Source organism: Tachyglossus aculeatus, chromosome X3 (assembly GCF_015852505.1).
Source record: "Tachyglossus aculeatus isolate mTacAcu1 chromosome X3, mTacAcu1.pri, whole genome shotgun sequence".
NCBI lineage: Eukaryota > Metazoa > Chordata > Mammalia > Monotremata > Tachyglossidae > Tachyglossus > Tachyglossus aculeatus.
The window spans coordinates 11399857-11414738 of NC_052099.1; the positions used below are offsets into that span (position 1 = coordinate 11399857).

Genomic DNA, 14882 nt, shown 5'->3' on the forward strand with positions numbered 1-14882 from the left:
AAGGTGTCTTAATAGGTCCAGGCAGTAGAACACTAGGTGGTCCACTAGGCTTGCCCTGGCCAGTCTCTGGCTCACTAATCCACATTCATTGATTCCAAAGGTTAAGAATAAACTATCAGTCAATCAGTGGTGTTTATTGAGAGCACCTTTGTAGTGCAAAGCACTGTATTAAGCACTTGGGGGAGTATAATAGCAGTAGAAGACATGATTCCTGCCCACAGGAGTTTTCGCTCTGTGGGGACGAAAGACCAACTGAAAATATTTATGAGATTGTAGGAACAGGAGTCTCCTCTCAGGATGGCACCTGGAGAGTTTCTAGTACTTCACCAGTCTCAACTATGGGAGGGAGAGTCAAGCAGAAGCATACCCATTCCATTCCTAGCTTGGGCTGTGGCTAGCAAGTGGAAGGTAATTTTCTACAAGTCAAAACTCACCTGTGCTGGGCAGCAGCGGCATGGGAGAGAGTCGAGGGCGGAGACTCAAGTTTACTGCGCGGAAGAAGGCAATGGTAAACCACTTCCGTATTTTTACCAAGAAAACTCTATGGATACACTACCAGAACGATTGCAGATGGAGCTGGGGCGTTCTGGGAGAGATGTGTCCATAGAGTCACTATGGGTCGGAGGCGACTCGACAGCATAAGACAAGACAAGAGAAGGAACAGGAGGAAAAACAAGGATAAAATAGGTAACAGTACGATTATGTTGGGATGCAGTACCAGAATAAATAAATCAGAATGAATGTAAATTGAATATATGCAGATATACATAAGAGCTGACAAGACCTGAGAGCTTCCAATTAGGGATTAAAAGCCCCCAGATGGTCGCTTTCTGGTCAGTTCACTCTTTGAAGCCTATCAATCAATCAATCAATCATATTTATTAAGTACTTCTGTGTGTGAGTACTGTACTAAGTACTGCTCCTTAGGCTCTAGCCCCACCTAAAATCCCTGCCAATTTTTCATTCCCATTCCTTACATGAAAAGTTGGCCCATAAGTAACTCTATTGTACTTCTCCTTTACATAGCTACACTCCGTGTTCTTCCAGCTCCTGGTTCTTGGCACATTCCTCTGATTATTCACAACATAACTTGCAAATATACTGCTTTTTTAATGAATTTTCTGCAGCAGCAGCCTTCCAGTCAAGGCAGCAGTCTGTCCCAGAACTCATTTCCCCTCTAGACCGTAAGCTCACTATGGGCAGGGAATGTGTCCATTTATTCTGTCATATTGTACTCTCCCAAGTGCTTAGAACAGTGCTCTGCACATACCACACACCCAATAAATACCATTGATTGATTGAGATGAGATTATTATTAAAACATTACTAGTTCCATTAAAAATCTATTCCCCTCCACATAGACGTTGCAGAAAACCAGCTTCCTAAATAGTATTAGTGCTGTCCAAAATTCATTCTGGACACCACACTTCTCTATTGGTGTTGAAATCACACATCCCCTTTTCCACTAACTGATAACTAATGATTCACAAATCTGCCAATCATACCAATCAACCTGTTTGAAAAGTTCACACAGGAAAGGAAGGAGTGGGGTGGAGGGGTGGGTGGGATATCTAGTTGGTAAAGTGGGGTCCAAAAAAAGGTTTTTGTAGGATAGGGGAGGTGTGGGCATGTTTGAAGGCAGAGGGGAATCAAGAGAGGATTGCCAACAATGAAAACCTGGAGGTACAAGCCCTGATGCTTCGCTGGCTGCAGGCCAGGTCTATTTAGGTGGATTTGGGTCCTCTCCCCCTTGTCCCCCTCTCCATCCCCCACCCCGTCTTACCTCCTTCCCTTCTCCACAGCACCTGTATATATGTATATATGTTTGTACATATTTATTACTCTATTTATTTATTTATTTAAAAGTAACTCTATTGTACTTCTCCTTTACATAGCTACACTCCGTGTTCTTCCAGCTCCTGGTTCTTAGCACATTCCTCTGATTATTCACAACATAACTTGCAAATATACTGCTTTTTTAATGAATTTTCTGCAGCAGCAGCCTTCCAGTCAAGGCAGCAGTCTGTCCCAGAACTCATTTCCCCTCTAGACTGTAAGCGCTAGACCGTAAGCTCACTATGGACTATATGTATTACTTGTACATACCTATTCTATTCATTTTATTTTGTTAATATGTTTGGTTTTGTTCTCTGTCTCCCCCTTCTAGACTGTGAGCCCACTGTTGGGTAGGGACTGTCTCTATATGTTGCCAACTTGTACTTCCCAAGCACTTAGTACAGTGCTCTGCACACAGTAAGCGCTCAATAAATACGATTGATTGATTGATTGATTTGGGTGGCGAGTAGATGACAACAGTTTATCCAAAGAACTCTTGAATTGTGAATTAAAGTGGAATGACTCCAGAATGGGGGAAAGGAGGTGGCACTGAAGACACACCATAGGGACTTGTTGAAGAAGCACTTCAAGGTGTGTGCTATAGGAATGGACAACTGAGTAGCAGTAGCAGCGGTAGATGGATACAAGTTGCAGGCAACAGTCAGATGTTGGATGGCTCATGAAGGGAAGATATAAAGCCACAAATAGTGACAGGCTCCCCACTGAGTGGCTTACCAATGGACATTGCCCACGTTCACCCAGTGTGGAAATGACTAAAGGTCACAAAATGGAGCATACCATCAGCAGCAGCATGTCCCACCTAATATGAAAGACACTGACATACATCTACAACTTCTGTTCTCGTTCTTGTCCTCCCTTTCATCAACCCCACCTTCCACCCCACAGCACTTTATGTATGTAGCTGTAATTTCTTTATTAATATTAATGTCTGTCTTCCCCTCTAGACTGTACGCTTCTTGCGGCCAGGGAACGTGACTACCCACTCTGCTATACTGTAGTCTCCCAAGCACTTAGCACGGTGCTCTGCAAATAGTAAGCACTCAATAACTATGATGGATTGAATGATGTTTGCAGTGTTGGAGAAGCCCCACTGAATCATGTTGATCTTTAATCTACCGAATACATGCCTCACAGTTGAGATATCAACAGAAGGCTAGGATGGCTGATTGGTATTACCTCCTCCAGGACAGTCCCCCAGGGTTTACAGAGCTATTTCACTCTTCCCATTGTCTTTCCTTCTATGACCTCCACCATATCTTGCCAACTGTGGCATCCCAAGACAAAAGACACAACACTGACCATAAAGGTCTATTGTGATTTAAGGCATTTGATTACTCCTGGCATCGGTAGATTGGTTGCCTCAGAGCTGCCATCTGCTTCCATCTTTCCTTTTGGCTTTCTACTTTCCTTCTGGCATCAGGTGGGGTAATGTCTGCCTGTTCCATAACATTGTCCACAACAACTGTCATTGAAACAAGATCTGGTTTTTTGGCATATGCATACTGTTCACTCGTTGGAAGTGCATTACCTTCTATAGATTAAGAGAGGTAAAATTGGTGGTTTCTGGGGTTGTTTTTTTTTACACTGGGGGTTGGGAGAGGCAAAAGGGGATGATCAGTTTACAAAGGATACTATTGCAGATCCTGGCTTCTCCACTTTCGGGTCCCTTTCTGAATCACTTCCTACAGCATTGCTGGTAGATTTCAAACAAATCCTTTCTAAAATCTGACCTAAGTCCCCACCCCTGCCTGCCAAAGCTTTTTGAGTTGAACGGATCCACCATTAAGATGATGGGAAATGATTTTAGGAAGAGTTCTTCAGCCATGCTGCAATGCTCTTGTTATGGTTCTGGCTCCACTTACCTTTGTAGATCCCATTTCCCACATTAAGACTACCCATGATTAGGAGTGTTAACATTTTGAAATCAATGACTATTTTCAGACTGCTATGCCCCCTCAAATTGTATTGGGCCCCCCAAATATGAGTTGACCCTGCCCACACTTACCAATACCACTCTTAAACCCTCCTTGTCCCCACATCCCATCTGCCTGCAGCAAATTCCCTCAGAGTTCACCTCACCACCCCAATTTCCCATGAAATCAAAAGAAAAACAAATACGAAGAAGAGGCAGAGATTATGCAGTTTCTTTTAGACTCACAATATGATTTCCATTAAATCCTAATTACGTGGGACAGAGCTCATTTTTAAAGGCTGAAATAGCCCTTCCATATGAAATGAAAGAGAAAAAGAATAAAAGGTATACTGCTTTCTTTATTTGCTTATATGCAGATCTTTATTAGGTTTTGACATGAGAAGCAAAGGCTTAATCTGATTTTTTTGGTTTTTTTGCAAATTCAGGAAAAATCATTTTGCCAGGGATTGAACCATCTTCAATTCTGGAAACTACAAGGCTGATGTCCTCAATGTTAAGACTCAAGATCCCAAATTAAAATATACCAATGGAATCAAAAAAGGCCAATATGGTTTTTCTGAACATATTATTTCCCCAAATTGTTGCACTTATACATTTCTTCCCATAATTTTGACTTGCTAAATATGTACATGATCAAATAGCTATATGGACCATTTAAGCTGATAAAAATATGCTAACACCTTGATTTTAAATAGTGCTTTTATTCCCACAATGTCTTACATTACTAAGGCTATTTTGAGCAGGTATATTGAAGAAACAGAATCCAGGGAATCCCAGGACAGTATTTGGAATTCGATAGCTTACATTTTACGAAAGAGTATTGCACTTGCATTATTGCACTAAATTGTAACTGTTCCAACACTATCTCTGCAGTAGTTTCCAATCCTCAGTGATGCAGTGATTCCAAGCTGACATACAAGCATGGACCCTCAACAAATACTGAGGATGATGATGATGAAGAAAATGAAGATGTACAGATATTCAATTTGAAATCTTACCAATCAGTTTTCCCACTAAGCATTTCAATTGCAGAAAAAAAATAATGTACTTGAGATTTTTTTGCCAATGGGCTCTAGGGAAAGAAATGTCTGGCATTAAACCAATACCCGAGGATAGTTTTTCCATCAAAAATCAAGATTTTGGAATAATAGCCATCCATTATAGTAATAACTGTGGTATTTGTTAAGTTCTTACTATGTGCCAAGCACCAAGCACCAAGCACTGGACTAGGCACTAGAGTAGACACAAGATAACCATGTCAGACACAGTCCCTGCCACACATGGGACTCACAGTCTAAGGGAGGGAGAATAGGTATTTAATCCCCATTTTACAGATGAGGAAATTTACCTTCACTGAATGGTGAAGTTAAGTGACTTGCCCAAGGTCACACAGCAGGCAAGTGGCAGAGGTGGGATGAGAACCTAGGTCCCCTGAGTCCCAGGCCCATGCCCTTTCCACTAGGCCACATTGTTTCTCATTATAGCCCATTATATCCCAAGCTTCACCTAAACCTCTCTTCCTCATCCCTGAAATGACTAAAATAATTTCCAGAGAGACCTTTGCATTAGTCTAAAAAGAGGCCATTTGTCTATTGTAGACAATAATGAGTTGTGCCACACCTCAGCTTGAAATAAATTCTCTTTCTCATTTGGGGCCCCAGGGATACTTGGAGGTAATAATTTAATGGATGCAATGATGGAGCAGAAGTGCTTCTTTTTATTGGCTCCTCAGATCAATTCTGAAAGCCTGGACAGTGAGGCCTGAACCATCCTTGGAAATAATCCTCACCCTTAACCACAGGAGTGCTTCCTGGTAATACATGCAGCCTAAGTCGCCTGACACCAGAAGCGTTTTGGAAAGACCCAGGGCCAATTATTACTCTCCCATTCTAGGTCAAAATTAACCTTTTTCTTTCTGAAAAGCCATTTTGGGTAACTGTGAGAATACATAGCAAAAGGGCTACCATATACATAGTTCTCCACTCTATCAAACCTTCTAATCTGATATCTCTGTGGGCGCAAAAGTTCTGAGGTCTTTCCTGCCAGCTTCCTTGACAGCCAGCTATGTGAAATATAACTCCAAGTCAGGTATCTGCAGAGTGTTCCCTGACCAGTCACCTATCTCTGCTTGAGTGGAAGTAGCAAGAGATAGCCGCCTGTTGGGAGAAAATGCCTTGTTACCAGCAGACACAGCCCAGACCCTCCTGAAGAAGGAGTTGTTGGTACATCTGGGGAGTCACACTGTCTGTGGAAAGGAGAAGGGCTCAAGAGAATGGGGCCTGATAGATTGGGAAGGGTGAGAGGGAGATGTGGGATGAGAGAAAACATTTTATAGCAATCCAAGAAAAAGAGTTGTGTGCTGCTATGTTTGTGGGGGTAACAATGGAATTACTCCAAGTTTCTGCCATTTTTTGGCTCCTCTTTTGGTTTATTAGAGTTTGGTCATGGAACATCATGTGAAGTGTTAGGAACCCACCTTAGAAGGCAATGTATGAAACAGCTGGGTGTGGGGGGAGAGAAATAAGCTGGTTACAAAACTTAGTAAATCCAATTGCTCTTTGGTGGGAAGAAGGATCAAGGAACTGTTGGAGGAGGAGGACAGTCTGTTTGGGGGAGCTAGTCCTGGGGTGAGACAGCAAGGCAAGGAGCCGGAATCCCTAGAGACCTGATACGTTACCCTTTCAACTACTGTCTTCCCGGGAACCTTAAAAGCTGCAGAGAGGAAGAGCAAGGAGCCGGAATCCCTAGAGACCTGATACGTTACCCTTTCAACTACTGTCTTCCCGGGAACCTTAAAAGCTGCAGAGAGGAAGAGCAATAATAACAATGATATTTATTAAGCACTTGTTCCCAGCTCTGTGCTGAGCACTCAGGGAGAGGCAAGATAATCAGATTCGACACAACCCTGTCCCACATGGGATTCCCAGCCTCAGTGTACAGTCATGGAACAGAGCTCAGGAGACACGATTACTTGAGTTTAAGTGCTGAGGGGGGAGAGGGACCAGGTGGCTTGTATAGCACCTTCTGATTGAATGAAGTCATCACAACAACTTTTTCTGCTCTATTGGAGAGCTCTAGATTTGAGTAGAATTAAACCACAATTTTTTTTAATGGTACTTGTTAAGCATTATTTGCTAGGCTCTGTACTAAGCACTGGGGTAGATACAACATGATCAGGATGAATACAGTTTAAGTTGGAGGAAGGAGGACTTAATCTCATTTTACAAATGAGGTAACTGAGGCCCAGAGAAGTTAAATGATTTGCCCAAGGTCACACATCAGGCAAGTGGCAGAGTCAGGATTAGAACCCAAGTCCTCTGACTCCCAAGCCCGTGCCCTTTCCATTAAGGCCATGCTGCTTCTTTGTTTCGGTAGCCAGACCAGAATATTCAGTATCTGTTTGCTTGGTGCCTAATTTTTGAGCCTCGTGGAAAAGTGCTGGGGGAATACAGAGGTAAATTGATATACTTTCCTGGTAAGAACTTATGTCTGTTCCATCTGTCAAGCCTGGTGGAAAGCTGCAGAGAGGATGGCTCATTCTTCAACATAACACTTGGACTTTCAAAAACTTCTGACTTTTTTTTTGTCTGATTTCAATTCATTCATCTTCCAGATTTGACTATGGAAACTATAGGTTTGACTACACCTACTTTTTATAAGACTACTGATTGTTTTTAACTTTCCTGTGAGTTTCTCTTCATTTTATTTTTCCACTTTGGAAATTTAAGAGGTGAATTTAAGGGCAATTCATATAGAATTCTCCTTAGAACTCATTTTATGAAATGGATGTACAACATTCACCTCAACTTTATCTTCATGTGAAATTTGTTCATTTTAAAGACTGTCCTGTGTACTGAACAGAAAGAGAAAACTACAAGCAGAAGCCTTCCAATTAAAAAAATAGTGTGGGGTGGAGGGAGCAGAGAGAAGAACATATGAAATAGACACTGTCCCTAATTGTCCCTAAGGACTATTGCAAATATATGCTCACCCTTAGGGAAACTGTAATATTTATGATTTCTCATCATCATATATCAATCAATCATACTTACTGAGTACTTATTGTGTGCAGAGCCCTTTACTAAGTGCAACAGAGTTGGTAGACATGTTTCCTGCCCACAGAGAGTTTACAGTCTAGAGGGGCAGACAGACAAATAATACAAATAAATCACTTAATCTTTCTTCACATGGGTCATTTTTGCATGCCATCAGCATTAAGGGTGAGATGAAGAAGTTGATACAACATCTACCACAGAGTGTTTTGTCAACTTGAAAAAAGAGTCAGAGCTGTTTTTGCCTGCAGTTTATCAGCCATAGCATTTCCCAATTTTTTTGGCTAATTGAAGGGAGAAAGGCTGGTTTTCTTGATATTAATTCTGCCTAGTTTACCTAGAGAACACCTCCCTGGACTAACAGAGACAAGGCAACATGTCAGCAGAATAGCTTCCTCATGTATTCCTCCTGCTTGGCCTGAGGGGGAATGTCCACTTGGCCGCTGATGCCCCAGGTGCTTGATCTCTGGGGCCTACCTTAGGTCAACCACGGGATGGGAGGAAGAGAAGGAAGGGATGGGAGGCCACAAAGCCTGAAATGTTGCCAACTTGTACTTCCCAATCACTTAGTACAGTGCTCTGCACATAATAAGCGCTCAATAAATATTATTGATTGATTGATTGAAATGCCCTCTGTCAATGAAGCCAACCTAACGATATCTGCATTATTGGGTCAGGGCTGAGAGTTGGCATTAGTGCCATGTTCCTCTGTAAATAACAGTAACGTCTACCCAGCCCATTGCTTGGATGAATTAGGCCCTGAGGTCAGTTAGGCAAACTCTGCCCTAGGTGGCATCATTTTTTTTCAACACTTTCTCCTGAAAAGATCACTGAAGAAAACATGATTGCTCAAGGAAGCCCGGTTACAGGTCAACAGGTACTAATGTAGAAATGTAGTTCTTCTTGGAAAAAAAACCCCAAGATATTAGATTCAAACTAATTTTATGATTTAGGCTGTTGATTTTATTTACAGTTTTGAAGTAATAGTCCAGTATAGACCACCGTTGCCTGAGCAACTTGCAAAATTGAATTTCCTAGTGACACTTGGTGGCTTTGGTCTTTTAGTCTCAGCTTTCATGGTCTTTTTAGCTCAGTCTTTGATCCCATCAGAGTTGGCTAATGTGGAGGGGGTTTTTTGAAATCCCTTTCCATCAGAAATAATGCACCCTAGCACAGGATTTCACAACTCTAACCTTATGGGGAATTTTCTTTTCAATAAACCCTAACCTGGTGGGTGATTTTCTTTTCAATACTTTTCACTGTGCCTCCAGAATATTACAGATAGTTGTTTTGATAATCTCACCCAGAATTCTAAGTAAAAAAAAATTCTTTAGGAAAGCAGATTTCTCAGGCCCTGAATATTATAGAAATATCTGAAATGATAGCTTAGGTGCCACTTAAGCATCTTCCTTGCAGACTTCAAAATTCATTTGAGAAACCTGTCTTGCAGTTTCCAGTAAGGAGGATCATTCCCTTAAAGGCACCAGGACCGTGGTCAATAAACATGGGAAATACTCCTTCAGAAACCTTAGATGACCCCCATCCCCCCCCCTGCTAGGACGCACAACTGAGTTAGTGGCTCTGGAGATACCTCTGGCTCTGTCACAGAGATTGGTTGCTATTGGATATCCTGTAATTTTACTCTCTCTATAATCTGATCCTTTGGCGGACAATTAGGACTCTACACAACTTAATGAATTCATGTGCTCAGTCTATTTATGACTAGAAAAGGCTGGGTATCCATTCCCTACATTTGGTTCTTGTGTAGATTGGGCAACTCCTTTGGGGCACTATGGGTTCGACTTGCATTATTCAGTCATTCAATAGTATTTATGGCAGAATTGCTGCCATATGAGAAAGAGTGGCCTAGTTGAAAGAGTACAGGCCTGGGAGTCAGTAATCTAGCGTACTAGCCTCAGCTCTGCCATTTGCTTGCTGAGTGATCCTGGGAAAGTCACTTAATTCCTCTATGCCTCACTTTTCCCATCTGTAAAAGGGCAAATAAAATACCTCATCTCTCCCCTTGACTAGACTCATCTCTCCCCTAAACTGTGGGTCTCCTGTGGGTCAGGGACCTTGTCTGGTCTGATTAACTGGTATCTACCCCAGTGCTGGCTCAAAGCAGCATGGCCTAGTGGGTAGAGCCACAGGCTTTGAATTCAGAAGGTCCTGGGTTCTAATCCCAGCTCCGCCACTTGTCTGCTGGGTGACCTTGGGCAAGTTGCTTAACTTCCCTGTGCCTCAGTTACTTCATCTATAAAATGGAGATGAAGACTGTGAGCCACGTGGGACAGGGACTGTGTCCATCCTGATTAGCTTGTACCTACTCTAGCACTTAGAACAGTGCTTGACACATAGTAAATGCTTAACAAATATCATCATCATCATCATCATAGCTAGTGCTTAATACTACCACCATCATTATTACTACTAGGTGGTTGGGAGAGTACAGTAATAATTCTCTTTGAACAGCAGGCAATTTAGCAATGTGTGTGCAGGTCAAGTATGTGCACACATATTCATGCAGATGGTCCCCTACACTGCTTAACTGGCCGAGAGGCTATGAAACTCAAAGAGATTTAATGCACTAACTCACTGACTGCCTGAATAAAGCCTTTGTGGCTTGGCTTTTGGAGTATGTTGCAGCCAAAGGCCAGAATGTGTTCGCAGGTGTTGCTGGCTGTGTAACAGGTTTGAAATGTAAGCTGATACTGTAAATGAGTTACAGGGATCGTTTTCTTCCAACCATATTACAGCAAAGACCAGATGAAGCCAGAGAAAGATGCACTGACCTTGATCCTCTGAGTCTTGAATGCTCTGTTTGGCTTTAGGCAAAATGAAGGTGAGTTTGATGGGTCCTCCTCACCTGCTAGTACATCTAGGGTGGGATAATTCAAAGCTGGAATCTCTCACGCAGGTAGGACAATCGCTCTGCTCCTTGGAACCATAAACTCCAGAACTCATTTTGAGGATTAAGGAAAAGCAGCATGGCCTAGTGGGAAGAGCACATGACTTGGAGTCGATTGACTCCCACTTGACTGTAAGCTCTTTGAGGGAGAGTATTGTACTCTTCCAAGTGCTTAGTACAGTGCTTGGCACATAGTTCACACTCAATAAATACCATTGATTCATTGACCTGGGTTCTAATCCCAGCTCTGCTATTTGTCGGCTGTGTGACTATGGTCAAGTCACTTAACTTCTCTGTGCCTCAGTGTCCTGACTAGGAGCCCTAGTGCTTGGCACTTAGTAATCACTGAACAAGTACTGAAATGGTTAATATTGCTATTATTAAGGGGGCACCTAGACCCTCCAGCCAGGGGTGCTAGAAAGATGGGTGAATAGATACTTTCAAATGTTGTAATGCCTTATGCTGTACTTTCCAAGTGCCCTACGAAAGTGGAGTGTACCAAATAAGGACTAAATAAATACTATCACTAGTACTGCTACAACTACCTGCTAGCAAGCCTCTCAACACTAATAATAATAATAGTATTTGTTAAACACTTACTATGTGCCAGGTCCTGACCTAAGCACCGGGGTCAATACAAGTAAATCAGGTTGGACACAGTCCCTGTCCCATGTAGGGCTCACAGTCTCAATCCCCATTTCACAGATAAGATAACTGAAGCACAGAGAAGTCAAGTGACTTATCCAAGGTCATACAGCAGACACATGGCAGAGTCGAGATTAGAACCCTTGACCTTCTGACTCCCAGGCCCGTGCTCCATCCACTATGCCATGCTGCAGTAAGGAAGACTTTGTTCTAATACCTTACCTGAGTTGAAGTATTTAAAAGAGACTGAGACAGAACGAAATTGCACCACAGTCAGCCTTCAGATACCTCTTCGTGGCCTTCACTTAGCACTTGATTCCCGACTCTCTAAACACTTTAAATCCCAGGTTGCTTCCCTGTTAGGGGTTATTTCTACCAACAAACTCCATTTATAACACCTGCTGATAACTTCACAGATGCCATTCTCACACATGCTCTGAAAATGCGAAAATGAGTTTCATTTTTTGAGGGGGGGAAAAAGGGAACAGAACAGGTAAAAAAGGATGATTTTAGTTCTCAGAGAGGCAATACTATTTCACCAATTACATCCACTGATAAATATGAACTTTGGTTGATATGGACATGCCCATTGAGGGTTTGGAAAACATACTTATTTTGAGATTTGGGGCCAAGCAAATTACATCTCCGCTTACAAATAAATGGCCAGTAAAAGTGATAACTTACAAAGTCATTCTAAATGTTTTACTTAGGAATTGCTTTTTTCTTGAAACAATTGAAGCTTTTAAATACTATGATCCTCTAAATTTACTCTGCCTATTCTGAAAATGTCCTTAGAAACTGCTGTTGAATTTCTAGGAGACAAACAGCCCTGGTCAGGGCAAATCCTAACTTTGGGGTCTCAGAATTAGGTGTGCAATGGGCAAGGGCTGAGTAAAATGAAAACTACTGACAGCCCCTTTGCCCCACACTATGGTAGTTTGCTTTGTTAACATTTGATTGTGTATTTTCTACTTCATCTATGAAGTCATGATTTACAAGAACCACACTGGAGAAATCCAGGGAGAGTGATGAATTAAGCCAGGAACAAGCTATTGAAAGGTTAATACCATGGGAAACCATATCCAAAATGTATTTTCTATTACCATTTGAAATAAACATTTATATCTGAAAGTTATCTGAGGTTGAGGGGCTGGTGACTGATGGTGAGCACAATCAGCTGGCAAACTTGAACAGAATGAAAATTAGTAGGTCGGGCTCAAAAGATTTTATTCGGCCAACTATCATCAGAGCCTTATTCCTTTCCAACAGGAACAGGCTTAACACAAAGCAGTCCACCTAAGCACTTGATAAATCCAAAAAAGGAGTTACTGATCGAGGAATTCTCAAATGCCTGCCAAGTCAACCCTACACTGCTGCCTGGAGGTCAGCCTAGTACTGTAATTGAGCCAATTTGTGGATTCAAGTCAAAGAATTAAGTTTAAAATGAAAATCTCAACTTCCAAAGACTGACTTTCTTTATAACAGGGAAAATGAAACAATAACTAGCTGAGATACCCTGGCACTAAGTAAGCTGAGAGAAAACAAGCTTGATTATAACACTGAAAAGAAAGCAATACTGGGGCTTGTGAAGATGGGAAGGAACATTCCAAATACATATTTTGAACGGTCTTTTTCTTAGCTTTCTCAGTTTTGAGTTCATGCAGATTGTTAATGAACAATAGGAAAACAAAAGCTGCAATGCAAGATGTTTGTTCTTTTCAGCAGAAACCCCTGCCTTTGTAGGGTTGCAGTCAAAGTCCCTTAGGCACTAACACATAGCATAAGGTTTCTTTTGCCCCACTGACCTCCACAAATATGTTAACGAAAACCTTTTACCTTCACTAAGGGGCCAAAGTAAATATTTAGTTAGCAGGGCTGAGTTCTAAGTCTGAGGCACTTATTTCCATCAAATGATTGGCTTCCAAATAGTGTCCTACTGTTTCAAAGAATTTAGAACCAACCCAGAATATTAGTTTCTCAACCACAGCAGCAAACTGATGAAACTAGCCTTCCTCTATGCCATAGATCAGAGCAATTCCATGGTGATTCCAACTGGCCCACTACATGAGGAAGGCCAAGGTCTTTCTCAAAAACATTTCAAGGTTTATTGGGAAATAAGTTCAGCCTGAAACCTGAACTGGCTTGTCCCGTTTTACACAAGGACAATCAATCAATCAATCGTATTTATTGAGCGCTTACTATGTGCAGAGCACTGTACTAAGCGCTTGGACAACTCTCTTTAATTCAATGGTAATATGTTAGACTTCAAAAAACCTAAAAGCTATAGGAATGCCATATGCATTCTTCCTGAACCAGGCCTATTGTGTTAACAATTTCAGCGTTCTAATTTGAACATTTTTATTACCAACATGGAATAATAATAATAATAGTTGAGGGCTTACTATGTGCCCAGTATTGTGGTAGATACAAAGTAATGAGGTCCCTGCCTCCAGTCTATTTTTCACTCTGCTGCCCAGGTCAGTTTTCTAAAAAAATAGTTCAATCCACATCTTCCCACTTGTCCATCAAACAGAAACTCCTCACCACTGGCTTTAAGTCACTCAAACAGCTCTCCCCTTTCTAGGTTACTTCGCTGATCTCCTACTACAACCCATCCGACACACTTCACTCCTCTAACACCAACCTTTTAACTGTACCTCAGTCTCGTCTGCCTCGCTGCCAACACCTTGTCCCTAACCTTCTTCTGGCCTGGAACTTCCCCTTCATACCCAATAACCTCTAGACTGTAAGCACCCAGTGGGCAGGGAACATTTTGATCAACTCTGGTATTCTATACTCTCCCAAGTGCTTAATTCAGTGTTCTGCATACAGTGAGTGCTCAATAAATACGACTGATTGATTGATACTCTCCCCACCTTCAAAGCTCTACTAAAATCGCTACTTCTCCAAAAGGAACTGAGCCCTCAGTTCCCCAATTTGCCCTTACTTCCACATCACCTATGCACTCAGATCTGTACCCCTTAAGCATTTAATACTCACCCCGCCCCCAGCACCAGCACATATGTACACATCCCTATACTCTCCCATTTCCCCTCTCTGAAATATATTTTAATTTCTGTCTCCCTCTCTAGACTGTAAGCTCCTTGCGGGTGGGGATCATGTCTACCGACTCTATTGCATTGTACTCTCCCAAACACTCAGTACAGTGCTCTGCCCACAGTAAGTGCGCAATAAATATCAGTGATTGATTGATTGACTGATTGAGGGGTCAGACACAGTCCCAATCCCACCCAGGGCTCAGTCTAGGTTGAGGAAGGACAAGTATTGAATCTCCATTTACAGATGAGGAATCAAAGGCACAGAGAAGTTAAATGACTTGCCTAAGGTCACACAGCAAGCAAGTGGCAAAGCCAGGTTTAGAACCCAGGTTCTCTGACTCCTAGGCCTGTGCTCTTTCCAATGGTCCTGCTGCTTTCCATTGTGTGGGAGGAACCGATAGGAGAATCACCATATGGATACTTCTCTA

The 14882-nt window shown here is 42.1% G+C and overlaps 1 long non-coding RNA gene across 1 annotated transcript in view; it reads right to left on the reverse strand.

The window, feature by feature from the left end:
- Positions 1-14882, reverse strand: part of LOC119948846 — a 38709-nt gene that overhangs the window by 7606 nt on the left and 16221 nt on the right. The gene's annotated exons all lie outside the window — the stretch shown is intronic.